This window comes from Narcine bancroftii, chromosome 7 (genome assembly GCF_036971445.1).
Source record: "Narcine bancroftii isolate sNarBan1 chromosome 7, sNarBan1.hap1, whole genome shotgun sequence".
In the NCBI taxonomy this organism is placed as follows: Eukaryota; Metazoa; Chordata; class Chondrichthyes; order Torpediniformes; family Narcinidae; genus Narcine; species Narcine bancroftii.
In genome coordinates, this window is record NC_091475.1 from 162047575 (window position 1) to 162062732 (window position 15158).

The 15158-nt window shown below is 46.3% G+C and overlaps 1 long non-coding RNA gene across 1 annotated transcript in view; it reads left to right on the forward strand.

The window, feature by feature from the left end:
• The first annotated feature begins 3007 nt into the window (after window positions 1-3007).
• Window positions 3008-15158, forward strand: part of LOC138740079 (uncharacterized) — a 32164-nt gene continuing 20013 nt past the window's right edge. Inside the window, exon 1 of the long non-coding RNA XR_011342653.1 lies at window positions 3008-3120. This is a non-coding gene — a long non-coding RNA (uncharacterized lncRNA). The remainder of the gene's footprint in view (window positions 3121-15158) is intronic.

The following is a 15158-nucleotide window of genomic DNA, read 5'->3' on the forward strand; positions in this document are numbered from 1 at the left end:
CAAAACTTCCTGGAGGCCTTTAACTGTGCTGGGCTTAGTGAATGCCCAGATCACCTCGACCTTTGCCGGTAGTGGCTTTGCTCTGTGTTTTTCAATTCTATGGCCCAGAAAGTCAATGGTCATAACCAAAATTGGTCAGGTTGATGGTCAGCCCAAACACATTCAAATGAGTGAAAAGCTTGCACAATTGGGACAGATGTTCCTGACAACTGCAGCTAGGTATATGAAGGTAAAGTAGAGATCATGTCCCAGTCTATCCATTAAACATTGGAACGTCTGCGCGACATTCTTGAGCCTAAAAGGCATCCTTCTGAATTCAAAAATGCCAAAGAGTGTAATAATAGATATTTTTGGAAAGTCATCCAGGTGGACCAGGATCTGATGATACCCCTGGACCACGTCCACCTTGGAAAAGATGCAGGCTCCTTGTAGGTTTGACACAAAGTCCTGTAAATGCGGTACTGGGTAGCAATCTGGTGTGGTAACTTCATTCAATGCAGTAATTATCACAGGGGCTCCATCTGCCTGCAGCCTTGCATACCATGTGAAGCAGGGAGGTCCAAGAGCTATTGGACAATACCCACGTCCTCCATCCTTTCAAACTCCTCTTTAGCCAGGTGAAGTTTATCTGGAGGGAGCTTGTGAGCTCAGGCATGCAGTGGTGGCCCTTCAGTTGGTATGTGATGCTGTACCCCATGTTTTGGCATCGCTGAGGTGAATTGTGGTAAAACTATTGCAGGGAATTCCACCAAACAACCTGGCAAATTCATTCTCTGAAAGAGTAACAGAGTCCAAATACAGGGCTGGCAGCTTGGCCTCAACTAGGGTGAAGGTCTGGAAAGCATTGGTATGAACGAGTCTTCATTCCTCTAAATCAACCAACAGCCAATGTGCTCTGAGAAAATCAGCTTCCAGTGGCGGTGTGTGACCGTGGCCAATGTGAACATCCACATGAACATAGCATTGCCAAACTGAAGCAGGATTCTACGCATGTCAAATGTCTGGATAATACTGCAGTTTTCAATGATGGCCCAGGTTTTCTGTTGTGTGTCACACCCTGAAGGGGGAAGCACACTGATCTCAGCCCCTGTATCCACCAAGAAACATCAGCCAGAATGTCTACCCCAGACACATAAAAAGCTGTCTTGATGGCCAGCTGCCATAGTCATTTGCAATTGCTGGCCCCAGCATTTCCCTGAAACTCACAGGGAGGTCAGCAGCAGTGAGCTTCTGCACCCAATCGTTGTTGGTGGAAACACTAATGAGTGCTATCTTCATCCCATTGTCTCCTGGCCAACTGACAACAGATTTTATCAACCATGCTGCCAGTCTAATGTTGGAGTCACGCAGTCCTACTGCTGCGAGTGGGATATGGTGACCTGTCCTCTAGATGACCCGCTTTCTTGCTTAGCCCTCCATAGAAGATCAACCAGGCCACAATTCTCAGTGGGGCACTGAAATCCTCATCAGCATGCAGATATCTTCAGGCAACTATTCCAAGAAAGCCTGCTTGAACACAAGGCAGGGCTTGTGCCCTTCCACTTGTGCCAGCATTACATTCATGAGCACAGAAGGGGTCCAATCTCCCAAGCCATCCAAGTAAAGGAAAACAGTCCACTTGCTCACAGGTATGGTTGAGTAGACTCTTGAGCACAATATACTTGCCCTCCTATGGGGACTGTTGCAGAAAATCAGCATTCTATCTCTTGATCCAGGACACTAACTATATAGTAGCACCACATGGAATCAGATGTTATCTACCCCAACTGGAATTGGTCTTCAGTCCGAAACATTGGCAACTTCAGAAGCACAGCATACGTTAAAAAAAAACCACATTGGGATCACCAGTATAGAAAAGTATTCTTATATTGATAGATATGTTGACATACCCACTGTGGAGTCTAGCACAAGACTAACACCTCTTGGCTTGCATGCTGGGTTTATAAACATCACTGCTTCTGTCACATGGACAGGAAGTGATGTCATCAGTGACATCATCAGCCCAGATGAAAATCTGTCTTGGATGCAGGTTAATTTTCTGCATGTTCCTTAGCATATCTGGAATTTTGGGAGCTAGTTGGCTTGCTGGGAAGTGGGTCTTTTAATGAGTCCCTGATTAACTTTGTTGTTGAGGAGTTTGATGGTGGAGGGGTTGCAGCTGTTCCTGAACCTGATGGTGTCAATCTTGTGGCACCAGTACCTCTTTCCTAATGAGAACAGAGAGTGTGTTATGGGGTGTGGATCTTTGAATGCTCACTGATGGCAGCATTTCCTGTAGATGCTCTTGATAGTGAGGAAGGATTTGATGATGAGGAAGGATTTGATGATGATGTGTGTCCACTATATTTTGGAGGGCTTTATGTTCAGGGGTATTGATGTCCCATGCCAGACCATTTTCTACAACATATATGTAGAAATTTGCCAGGGTTCCTGGTGCCATACCAAACCTCTGCAAATTCCTAAGGAAATAGAGGCACTGACTGGCTCTTCATAATGCCGTTTGTGTGTTGGGTTCAGATAGTGACTCCCAAAGACTTAAATTTGCTTACCCTTTCCATCTCTAATCCCCCAATGATCACTGGATTGTACACATCTGCTTTTCCATTCCTGAATCAACAAATAGCTCCTTAGTTTTGGTGACATTCAGCCAAGTTTTCAGTCTCCCTCCTGTAGCACCTTTCTTTGTATAACCCACTACCATGTAATCAGTAAAAGTATACATGCTGCTCTGGTTGTACTGAGCTACACAGTCGAATCCTCGTTCCTATCCCAGGACACTGAATGGCCAATTTAGTGGAATGCAAGTGTGAATGGGGCTATAGTTTTATCTGTCTCAGTTCTTGCCACTACCTTCCTACTGGCCATTCTTGAGGACTGGTTGAAATCAGACCACTATGTAACTGTGAGTTATGAACCCTAATGTCACAATGGTCATTGTGAAATTTCTCCTTTGCTATTTAAGTTATCAAAATCCTCAATGCTTTACCAACGTGAGCTGTGCCCGAGAGGTTCCCAGCCAAAGGTACGGGATAGAGTGGCTTGTGGAGAGAGGGGAGTAGAGCAGGGAGCTTAAAACACAGCCAGCGGTGCTCCGGTATTGATGGAGATCAAGGTCTGTTGGTGAGGAAATCCATGATTTAATTACACAGTGACGTGTTGAGTTCCAGTTGGAGTTGCTGATCAGTTTTAAGGGGATATATAGAGTGCAAGTGAAAGAGGAGTAATTGCACATTGAAAAGGAGACAATCAACTACTCTACTGAAATTTCAGCAGTTGACAACCTCTGAGAACCAAATCTCACAAGGTTCTCCAACTAATATATTTCACGGCAATGCTTCTAAACCTTTTGTTTTGCGTTTCCCGATATGAGCCCTGGAAATATTTTGCAACCTCGAGAGGATGTTGCTTTTAAGTTTTAAAAAAAGCTCAACCATCTTTGCAGTGCTATTTTTAATATTTGCAACACCTCATTGGATTCTGCTCCAAAAGCTTGGAAATGATGAGAGATTGAGCAGGCTCTTGAGGATGTAATAGTTGGCATAGACCTTCAAAGAGGAATCAGTAGCCTGTGCCAATAAAAGGTAGCCTGACAGCTTGAGTACAGGATGCCTTGAGGAATTTGATTACTCTAAGGTGAAATTCCCCTCTCTCCACAAGCCACTCTATCCCATACCTTTGGCTGGGAACCTCTCGGGCACAGCTCACGTTGGTAAAGCATTGAGGATTTTGATAACTTAAATAGCAAAGGAGAAATTTCACAATGACCATTGTGACATTAGGGTTCAATAACTCGCAGTTACATAGTGGTCTGATTTCAACCAGTCCTCAAGAATGGCCAGTAGGAAGGTAGTGGCAAGAACTGAGACAGATAAAACTATAGCCCCATTCACACTTGCATTCCACTAAATTGGCCATTCAGTGTCCTGGGATAGGAATGAGGGTTTGACTTTTCACACTTGACCATTCCTAACTGCAACACTGAACGCTTTCACACTTGCAAGGAGTCATCCCAGTGATGTCATGACGCATCAAGCGATGGTGAACCTGTCCTAAATCCTGATTAATGTATTATGATCTTATATTTGAACAAAATTAATCATGCCTAATTATAACATAATTAAGCTTTATGTACAACACAGTATGAGCCTTTCAGCCCCTGTTGTTGTTGTGCTGACCTATATAAACCTTTATAAAGGACTGTGGGGAAGTGCCAGCAATAAATAGTAATAGCGGACAATTTGTATAGCGTGGGAAAGTTAGTAGTACTATCACGTACAATATACAAATGCCTTGGGGGAGGGGGAAGCAACAGTGGACCTGCCCTCCCATAATGCCATGCGGCAGAAAAAGAGCTGTATGACCAGCTGCAGCAGCAGAGCGGTTTCTCTGCTGCATGGCATTCTGGGAAGTGAGTTCCGCCGTTGCTTTTTCCCTCGGTTTTTATAAATTGTGTGCTATAGCACTGCCAGCTTTTCCACGTTGTTTAAAAATTGTCCGCTATTGCTATTTATTTCCTCTCTCACTCTCTCTCTCTCTCTCTCTCTCTCTCTCTCTCTCTCCTGCTGTGACTTTCCCACAGCAAAGTTTATACCTTAATTTTATTCTTCCTTCATGTTCCTGCATTCATGCAAAATCTTGGATCATTACAATCCCACAATGCAATTACCCATTTCACACTTGCCTGCTTGCAACGCTGACATCTGCAGACTTTGGGGACTGTACTAGGGGGTCAAGGCCGTCAATCGCTGGTGTGAGATGACGTCATCTGACTCCGGCGTTGATCTGATTTTGCTTTCAAAATTGGCACTTTAAAAGCTGATTGGTGGTTAATTCCTGAAATCACTTGCAAGTGCGAAAGGGGCTGAAGACTCTCAATTGTTAAGCTAAATTATTTTCACTGTTCCATCTGAACACTGCAACCGTCCCTTCTCAGAGATAAAGAGTGGCCAAGTGAAGTCAGACTGAATACTTCAGGAGCATTTACGGTTTACACTCTCATTACCAACAAAGATTGCAGTCCTTCTTTTGGAGGTAATGCCACAAGTAGAGAGTTGTGCAGGCAATTCCAGGATTTGGAATGATTAATAGTGAAGGAACATGACTTTTCTTTCCAAGTTAGGACTTGGAGGAAAAGCTGCAGATGATGCTCTTGTGTCCTTGTTGCCGCCCTTACCTTTCTTGTTGGTGGAGGATGTGGTTTTAGGAAGCATTATTGAAGTAGCCTAGTATAATATCTGCAGTGCATTTGCAGATGGAGTACATTGTAGCTATGATGCACTAAACAGTGGAGGTTGTGACTGTTTTACATGGTTGATTGGGAGTCAATCCCATGGGCTTCTTCATCCCAATAATGTTGAGCTTCTAAAAAACACTGTTGGATTTTCACACGTCCAAATCAATGTATTCCATCTAACATCTGACATGTTTTACAAGTGGTGGAAAAACTTGGGGTTGTCAAGAAGTGAGTCACGCGCCTCAGGATCCATAGTCTCTAACCTCTCTTGCAACCTCACAATTTATGTGATATCCACTTTCCTGTCAGTGATGAACCTCAGGTTTCTGGTGGGGGACTGGTTATGCAAAGCCTTAATGATTGTCAGTGACTGTCATTGTCTGACATTGTTATTTGCCACTTCTCAGCTTGTCTAGATCAGTGGTTCTCAAACTTTTTTCTTTCCACTCAATACCACTTTAAGTATTCCCTGTGCCATAGGTGCTCTGCAATTAGTAAGGGATTGCTTTACATGAAAAGTCCTGGGTAATTGTTCGCATTGGCTAAGTAAAAGAATTGAAGGGGAATGGGGTGGAGGGGTTGTTTTCCATTGATTAGTGCATGAGACTCCAGATGCTTTCATTGGATGATGGAATCTCCAGAATTTCATATGGGTGCTAAGGACTTGATTCCATGTATTGATCTTCATAGCTTTCCTCCAAACATATGCACTTATTGTGCACCCAAAGTATTCCAGTCTTCCCATGGATGCAGAAACTTCTGCTGCTCTCCACCTCACCTAATGCTCAATTAGCAATCTGGCTCCAATTCTCCATTGTATTTATTCATGGCTTGAAGCAAGCTCCTCAAACCTCTGAGATTACTTCCAACAAAGTAGTTTCATCTGCAAAATTAACAGGTGAGGGCTGGTTTTAGTTACCATCAGCTGGTTTGAACTGCTGTCAGTTTTTCAGAAAATTGGGCCTTTGTGATTAGTAGATTAAGTGTGATTAATGCTGATTGGTTGTTGAAACCCATGATAATGAGATGCCACAAACTCCATGAACAATCTGCATCAAGTTAAATAGGCATAGATTATTCTCCTATTGTAATCCCAGCACCTGTTTCCTAGTCCCATTCAATTTAACTCAAATTACATATATATCCATAATTTTAGACAATGGTTTCTTCTTTGGCTTGGCTTTGTGGACGAAGATTTATGGAGGGGTAATGTCCACGTCAGCTGCAGGTTCGTTTGTGGCTGACAAGTCCAATGCGGGACAGGCAGACATTGTTGCAGCGGTTGCAAGGGAAAATTGGTTGGTTGGTGTTGGGTTTTTCCTCCTTTGTCTTTTGACAGTGAGGTGGGCTCTGCAGTCTTCTTCAAAGGAGGTTGCTGCCTGCCGAACTGTGAGGCGCCAAGATGCACGGTTTGAGGCAATATCAGCCCACTGGTGGTGGTCAATGTGGCAGGCACCAAGAGATTTCTTTAGGCAGTCCTTGTACCTCTTCTTTGGTGCACCTCTGTCTCGGTGGCCAGTGGAGAGCTCGCCATATAACACGGTCTTGGGAAGGCGATGGTCCTCCATTCTGGAGACGTGACCTACCCAGCGCAGTTGGATCTTCAGCAGCGTGGATTCGATGCTGTCGAATCCCCACAAAACATCCCCACAAAACATCCCCACAAAACATCCCCACAAAACATCCCCACAAAACATCCCCACAAAACATCCCCACAAAACATCCCCACAAAACATCCCCACAAAACATCCCCACAAAACATCCCCACAAAACATCCCCACAAAACATCCCCACAAAACATCCCCACAAAACATCCCCACAAAACATCCCCACAAAACATCCCCACAAAACATCCCCACAAAACATCCCCACAAAACATCCCCACAAAACATCCCCACAAAACATCCCCACAAAACATCCCCACAAAACATCCCCACAAAACATCAATATCATTCAACATGTGAGGTGCAAGTAAAACATTGGACTGATGCACCTTCTTGATATGTGTGGTACTGTGCTTAATTGACCCCCTTTCATAAATCTTGAGTTTTTTTAATATCCTGTTGATGCAACACAATTCCTTTTCTGAAAGAAAGGACAATGAAATCTGTTCACGTGTCTTCCTTATTTTTTCCCTGTGACCACTTGCCTTTAGATTTGGAAAAAGAAGCAAGCAGATGCTTCCTCCTCTAAAAGTACGTTATCCTCTGAAGCCAGTCATTTTATATAAAGCTGTGATCATGTTTATATTTCTGGGTGTTTTTTTCTTTGCTGGTTATAATGTTCATATTGTGATGGACTTTGTTCTTCCACCTTCACCCTTGGTTTGGGTTTGGTTTCTTGAAAACTGTTTATTTTGAAACTATTCTAAACACATCTAAGAACATTTAAACTGATCCAAATATAACAATTAATTAACATATTTATCCACATTTCTAAAATGTATTTCATGCACAAATGTAAACTGTTACCAAAAAAGTATAATGACCTCTCGTTTTAGTTAAATATTTTACTTTCAATGATGTTGTTTGATGTTTGATTCATGTAGTTTATCTTTCTTTGGCTTGGCTTCGCGGACGAAGATTTATGGAGGGGGTAAAAAGTCCACGTCAGCTGCAGGCTCGTTTGTGGCTGACAAGTCCGATGCGGGACAGGCAGACACGATTGCAGCGGTTGCAGGGGAACATTGGTTGGTTGGGGTTGGGTGTTGGGTTTTTCCTCCTTTGCCTTTTGTCAGTGAGGTAGGCTCTGCGGTCTTCTTCAAAGGAGGTTGCTGCCCGCCAAACTGTGAGGCGCCAAGATGCACGGTTTGAGGCGATATCAGCCCACTGGCGGTGGTCAATGTGGCAGGCACCAAGAGATTTCTTTAGGCAGTCCTTGTACCTTTTCTTTGGTGCACCTCTCTCACGGTGGCCAGTGGAGAGCTCGCCATATAACACGATCTTGGGAAGGCGATGGTCCTCCATTCTGGAGACGTGACCCATCCAGCGCAGCTGGATCTTCAGCAGCGTGGACTCGATGCTGTCGACCTCTGCCATCTCGAGTACTTCGACGTTAGGGATGTAAGCGCTCCAATGGATGTTGAGGATGGAGCGGAGACAACGCTGGTGGAAGCGTTCTAGGAGCCGTAGGTGGTGCCGGTAGAGGACCCATGATTCAGAGCCGAACAGGAGTGTGGGTATGACAACGGCTCTGTATACGCTTATCTTTGTGAGGTTTTTCAGTTGGTTGTTTTTCCAGACTCTTTTGTGTAGTCTTCCAAAGGCGCTATTTGCCTTGGCGAGTCTGTTGTCTATCTCATTGTTGATCCTTTCATCTGATGAAATGGTGCAGCCGAGATAGGTAAACTGGTTGACCGTTTTGAGTTTTGTGTGCCCGATGGAGATGTGGTGATCATGGTGGGGAGCTGGCTGATGGAGGACCTCAGTTTTCTTCAGGCTGACTTCCAGGCCAAACATTTTGGCAGTTTCCGCAAAGCAGGACGTCAAGCGCTGAAGAGCTGGCTCTGAATGGGCAACTAAAGCGGCATCGTCTGCAAAGAGTAGTTCACGGACAAGTTTCTCTTGTGTCTTGGTGTGAGCTTGCTCCAGCTCCCTCAACAGCCCCTAAGGCTAGAGCTGGATGAGGTTCCCACCCTGGATGAGACATATAAGGCAATCGAACAACTGAAAAGTGGCAAAGCAGCAGGTATGGATGGAATCCCCCCAGAAGTCTGGAAGGCTGGCGGCAAAACTCTGCATGCCAAACTGCATGAGTTTTTCAAGCTTTGTTGGGACCAAGGTAAACTGCCTCAGGATCTTCGTGATGCCACCATCATCACCCTGTACAAAAACAAAGGCGAGAAATCAGACTGCTCAAACTACAGGGGAATCACGTTGCTCTCCATTGCAGGCAAAATCTTCGCTAGGATTCTACTAAATAGAATAATACCTAGTGTCGCCGAGAATATTCTCCCAGAATCACAGTGCGGCTTTCGTGCAAACAGAGGAACTACTGACATGGTCTTTGCCCTCAGACAGCTCCAAGAGAAATGCAGAGAACAAAACAAAGGACTCTACATCACCTTTGTTGACCTCACCAAAGCCTTCGACACCGTGAGCAGGAAAGGGCTGTGGCAAATACTAGAGCGCATCGTATGTCCCCCAAAGTTCCTCAACATGATTATCCAACTGCACGAAAACCAACAAGGTCGGGTCAGATACAGCAATGAGCTCTCTGAACCCTTCTCCATTAACAATGGCGTGAAGCAAGGCTGTGTTCTGGCACCAACCCTCTTTTCAATCTTCTTCAGCATGATGCTGAACCAAACCATGAAAGACCCCAACAATGAAGACGCTGTTTACATCCGGTACCGCACGGATGGCAGTCTCTTCAATCTGAGGCGCCTGCAAGCTGTAGTTTATAAGAGTTAGATTAAAACATATTTCTTCAGACACTTGAGCAGATTTGACTTTCATATATTGTTTCAAATTCTCAGTTGGAATACTTCTGAAAAGACGATAAATGAGACCAAGAACTTCCATGGCAAAGCACCCTAAATTTGAGGGAAGAAATATGAAAATCAAGAAGCTAGAGGGACTCAGTGGGTCAGGCAGTATCCAAGGGTAGAAATGGTCAGTCAACGTTTTGGATTAGGACTCTTTGTGATTGGGTGGAATCAAAAGAGAAATTGTTATGGGTAAGACCAACTTCTGCCAAGTGGAGGAGAGTGGTAATGGGGGAGCTGAACAGCTCTGCACACAAGAAAGAAATGGAGTGGCTTGAAGTAAACGAGAGACTGCAGATGCTAGAAAACTGAGGCAATATGCACATTGCTGGAAGAATTTAGTGGGTCAAGTAGTCAATGTTTTAGAAACCCATCATCAGGAGGACCCTAAGTCTTCCTGATGGAGAATGGCTTTGTTCCTCTTTTTGTCATTTCTTTTTGGCAAGAACCATGTGATGCTGTGTATTTGCATTGATGTTCCATCTCAAAAAGCTTCTCTCTGCTTTGAGTCAGGCCAACTGCTGCAGCACACACAACCAATCTTGTCTGAGTATACTTCTTTGGAGTGCCTTGGGATCTTCTTAATGTTAAAGGCATTGGATGAATGCAATTTATAACCAGTGTAATAGTAGCAAACATTAGCCCTATTATGGAGCAATGCCACATTGCAGCCGGCTTAACAAGGATAAAAAGGCAGACTTTATTTTTGTGGAGAAGGCCTATAAGGCTCCTCCAGCACTGCTTTTATGGAGAGAGCTGTCCTCTGGAGCAGAGGGAGGCAGGGTAAATAGTGCAGCAGTGGTGCCTGTTGCTATGAGGTTGAACATGTGTGCCAGCAATGGCTGTCTGTGTTACGCATAATCCCCCACGCAGCTGGAACTGCTCTGGGAAATGCAGACTGATTCCAGCTGCATCGGGGAATTATGGGTATCAAAGACAGCCATTGATCCCACATTAAAACAAAAGGGGCTCACTCTGCCATGCCCTTGTCTACCTCCTTCCAGCCTGGCTCGGTAAAGGAGTAAGTGGTGGAAGGGGAATGGAAAGAGGACATTTCTGGGTGGCAGGAGGGAGACCTAATCCCAGCACCAATCACCATGGGACTCCTGGTTGTGGCTCCTGGATGACATCATTGCACCAGCATAAGCTCAGACCTCAGCAGCCGCCTTCAGTAGCAGTCCCTTTATGGACTGAGGTGAAGTGACTCGTTCCACATCTGGGACTACCCCCTGAAAGGATCTGCACCCAGCATCTGCCATCGGCATTTTTATAACGGTAGCGATGTGAAGGCAGAGAATATCTGCCTTTACATTCACTTTTTTTACCACTATAAAAAGGCCTACTAATACTTACCTCTGTAATCATCTGTACGCCTCCTCCTGGGAATATTGTGAAAGTCAGAAGTCACTCGACGCAATGATGACTGGAACAATTTTCATTACAGTGTCAGGATTCAAACATTGTTATTAGAATTTTAACTCAGAATGGTATAGAAAATAGTGAGGTCGGACCACAGACTGAAGGTGAACTGGGCCCCTCTGTCAGATGTGATGTGGGACAGTAACCTGAGCTGTGCCACCCAGGACAAGATGAGGGCCCTGGCGCACGAGGTCATGGACATGTCTGCCAGCGAGACTACTTCTGGCCACTTGGTAAAGTGGTCGACCATTGTGAACAGATAGTGGAAACCCAGGGATACTGGCAAAGGTCCGACTATGCCCATGTGGATGTAGTCAAACCTTCGTTCTGTGTGCTCGAAGTGCTGAGGAGGGGTCTTGGTGTGCTGCTGTACCTTGGTTGTTTGGCACTGCATGCACACCTTCACCCACCCGCTGACCTGTTTCTGCAATCCACACCACACGTATTTGCTGGCCATACCGTAGTCCTGATGGATGGGTGAGCCAGTCCGTGGATGGAGTTGAAAACCTGTCATCTCCAAGCTGCTGAGACGATGGGTGTGACCCGATTGGTGGCCACATCGCACTTGAGGGTGGTGTTACTTTTGCTAACTGGGATATCCTGGAGATGCTGTCCCGATATGGCAGTCCTGCATTGGGGCATCTCCTTGTCTTTCTGCTCCCCTTCCACCAGTGGCACAAAGTTCACTTCCCTTGATAGTGCATGGATACTTTGCCTGGATAGTGTGTCGGCCACCACCTTGTCCTTGCTGGAGGCGTGCCCTACATCTGTGATATAATCGGATGTAAGAAGGGTGTTATTGCTGACAGGCTGACCAGGAGTCCGAGATCTTAGCCAAGGCGAAAGTCAGGGGCTTGTAGTCTGTGAAAGCTGTGAAGGAGCTGCCCTCTAGGAAGTATCTGAAGTGGTGGATGGCTAAGTACAGTGCCAGTAGCTCTCTGTCAAAACCGCTGTACTTCAGTTCTGAAGGCCACAAATGTTTGCTGAAGAAAGCCAACAGCTGCCAACTTCCTTCGATCTGCTGCTCCAGAACTCCGCCGATTGCTGTTCCCGAGACATCCACCGTCAGGACTGTTGGAGCATCTGACCTGGGATGTGTCAGAAGAGCAGCATCCACCAGGGCTTCCTTGGCCTTCATGAAGGCTTCTGCTGATGCCTCGTCCCAGGTGATGTCCTTTGCCTTGCCTGCCATCTGGGCAAACAAGGGCCACATTATCTGAGCAGCTGAGGGGATGAACCTGTGATAGAAATTGATCATCCCTATGAGCTCCTGTAGTCCCTTGGTCATGTGGGGTCTGGAGAACCTCCAGATGGCCTTCACTTTACTGGGTAGCACTGTGGCTCCTTCCCTGGTTATCCTGTGGCCCAGGAAATCGATGGCCTCCAATCCGAACTGGCATTTGGCTGGGTTGATAGTCAGATTGAACTCACTCAGTCGCGTGTAAACATTGCAGAAATGCGCCATATGCTCCTGTTGGTTCCTGCTTTCCACCAGGATGTCATCCAGGTACACGAAGGAGCCGTCCCGGTCTCAGGCCACTATGTCCATGAGTCGCTGGAAGGTCAGTGCGGCGTTCTTTAGCCCGAATGGCATTTGGATATCACTGGGGTGTACCAGGATCTAATGATATCTTTGCACAAGGTCCACCTTGGAGAAGATCCTTGTCCCATGCAGGTTAGCTGCAAAGTCCTGGATGTGGGGCACAGAGTACTGATCCAGTGTTGTGGCCTCAATGAGCTGGCAGAAGTTTCCACATGGTCTCTAGCCTCCAGTCCCTTTGGGTATCATGTGCAGAGGAGAAGCCCTACGATGCTGAGCTCCTTCACCAGCTGGAGCTTCTCTGGAGGAAGGTGCCTTGCCCTTGCTTGGAGCGGAGGGCCCTGGGTCAGGATGTGGTGTTGTATTCCATGTTGGGGCATCACCATGGTGAATTGGTGGGGGGGTGAACACTGAGGGGAACTCGGCCAGGACCCTGGTGTATTCATTGTCTGAGCTCTGTATGGAGACCAGGTGGAGTGCTGGGAGCCTGGTGTCTTGGAGGAGGAAGGTTTGAAAAGTCTTGGTGTGGACCAATCTCCTTCCCTTGAGGCCCATTAGCAGGGTGTGGGCACACAGGATGTCTGCCCCAAGGACCGGCTGTTCCACTGCAGCCAGCGTGAACACCCATGAGAAAAGGCTGCCTCCCAAATGCAGTTGGGCCTTGTGGGTACCATAGGTCCGAATCGTGCTGTTGTGGGCAGCCCTTAGCGTGGGGCACAACTGCTGGGGGCAGGACACTGACCTATGCTCCTGAATCCACGAGGAAGTATCATCCAGAATGTCAGTCCTCCTGTAGGAGGCTGTCTTGGTTGCCAACTGTCATGGCCATTAGTGACAGCTGGCCCTGGCTTTTCGCTGAAACGCTCATGGCAGCCTGCACTGGCAGGCTCCTGTGCCCCATCTCTGGAGGTAGAAACACCACTGGTCCTTAGATAATCTCCTCTCTTCTCTTAGTGGCTCTGCATGGGTCTGGCTGTGGGGTTTACTGACAAGCCTCACGGATGCCGAGCACTCTTCTTTTTCTACAGAACGTCCACTCGTGTTGCAACTTTCCCAGGGATGCTGAAATCAGCATCAGCCAGGAGCAGTTGGATGTTCTCAGGCAGTTGGTCCAAGAATGCCTGCTCAAACATAATGCAGGGTTAGCGTTTGTCCAGGAGGGTCAAAATTTCATTCATGAGAGTTGACGGGGGCCTGTCTCCTAGCCCGTCAAGGTGGAGCAGATGTGCCCATCTCACGCTGTGAGAGCCCAAAGGTCTCGATCAGCAAGTCCTTGAAGGCAGTGTATGTGCCTTCTGATGGGTGCTCCTGGACAAAGTTGGCCACCTGGCCTGCTGTGTCTTGGTCCAGGGTGCTCACCATGTGGTAGTACTGGGTGGATTCTGCTGTGATCTACCGGATCTGGAAATGTGCCTCAGCCTGGTTAAACCACACGCATGGTTGATTTGTCCAGAAGGTCGGCAGCTTGAGCGTGACCAACCGGGTTGACTGCTGCCTGTTTGCTCATCGCTGGGTTTAGATGCCGTCTAAACTCTCGGTGTCACCAATTGTAGCCACGTGCTACTTGAAAAAAGACACACACGTAGTGTAGTCAGGTTAACCTCTGAGTTTTATTAGGGCTCAGGCCCGACTTTTATACTTGCACTGTTCCCACCATGGCCCGCTTTGGCTGTCATCACAACATGCATAACAAAAGCTGGTTTCCCGCACGCAGGTACTTTCCTGCATAACCGTGCCCTTCTTCCTCACGTACTGTCCATCTGTTGGCTGCGCAGCAAGGCCAATGCCATTTTGGGGTTGCTGCCCTTGCCGTTCACCCGCTGTTTCGCTTGTTGGGGCCAGTGCCACTGTGCAGGCTGCTGGCCTTTGGTTGCGCTCACTACCTGGAGAGCTGGCTCGATCGCTGCCACAAACCAATGTTTTGGGCCTGAGCCCTTTGTCTCCTTGGTTGAATATCTTTGCCTCCTATGGACACTGTTGGATCTGCTGTATTTCTCCAGTCCTTTTGTTTATTTACTTACTTCCAGTGAGCTCCAGCAGTTTTAATTTCACGAAAAGAGTGGTGATGGGATAGTGGTGCTACATTCTCCAAGCAGTGTCTCACAGTCGATCTGTAACAAGCTGGAATATTATGTGAGGCATAAATTATGTAAAAATAGTTAGTCTATCAATAGGATTATGACTCATTTCCATGTAGACATTGTCACATCTCTTATATTTGTTTTGAAAATCCTTCAATCTATTTAAAGTAATAACAGTGACAAAACATGATACTTCCAATAGAATTGAGTGGAAAACAAAGTACTAAATTTCCTTCACGAGTTGGATGTGGTGGAAAATGTAACCACAATAAGATAGTTAATTCCTAGCTCCCAAGTAAATTATATGATGCTGGCTTTTGAGTTTGCATAGGTCACTGAACCTAATTATTCTCGTGGTGAACATGTTGTAATCCAACAACTCAGAGCCGAGACCTTCTG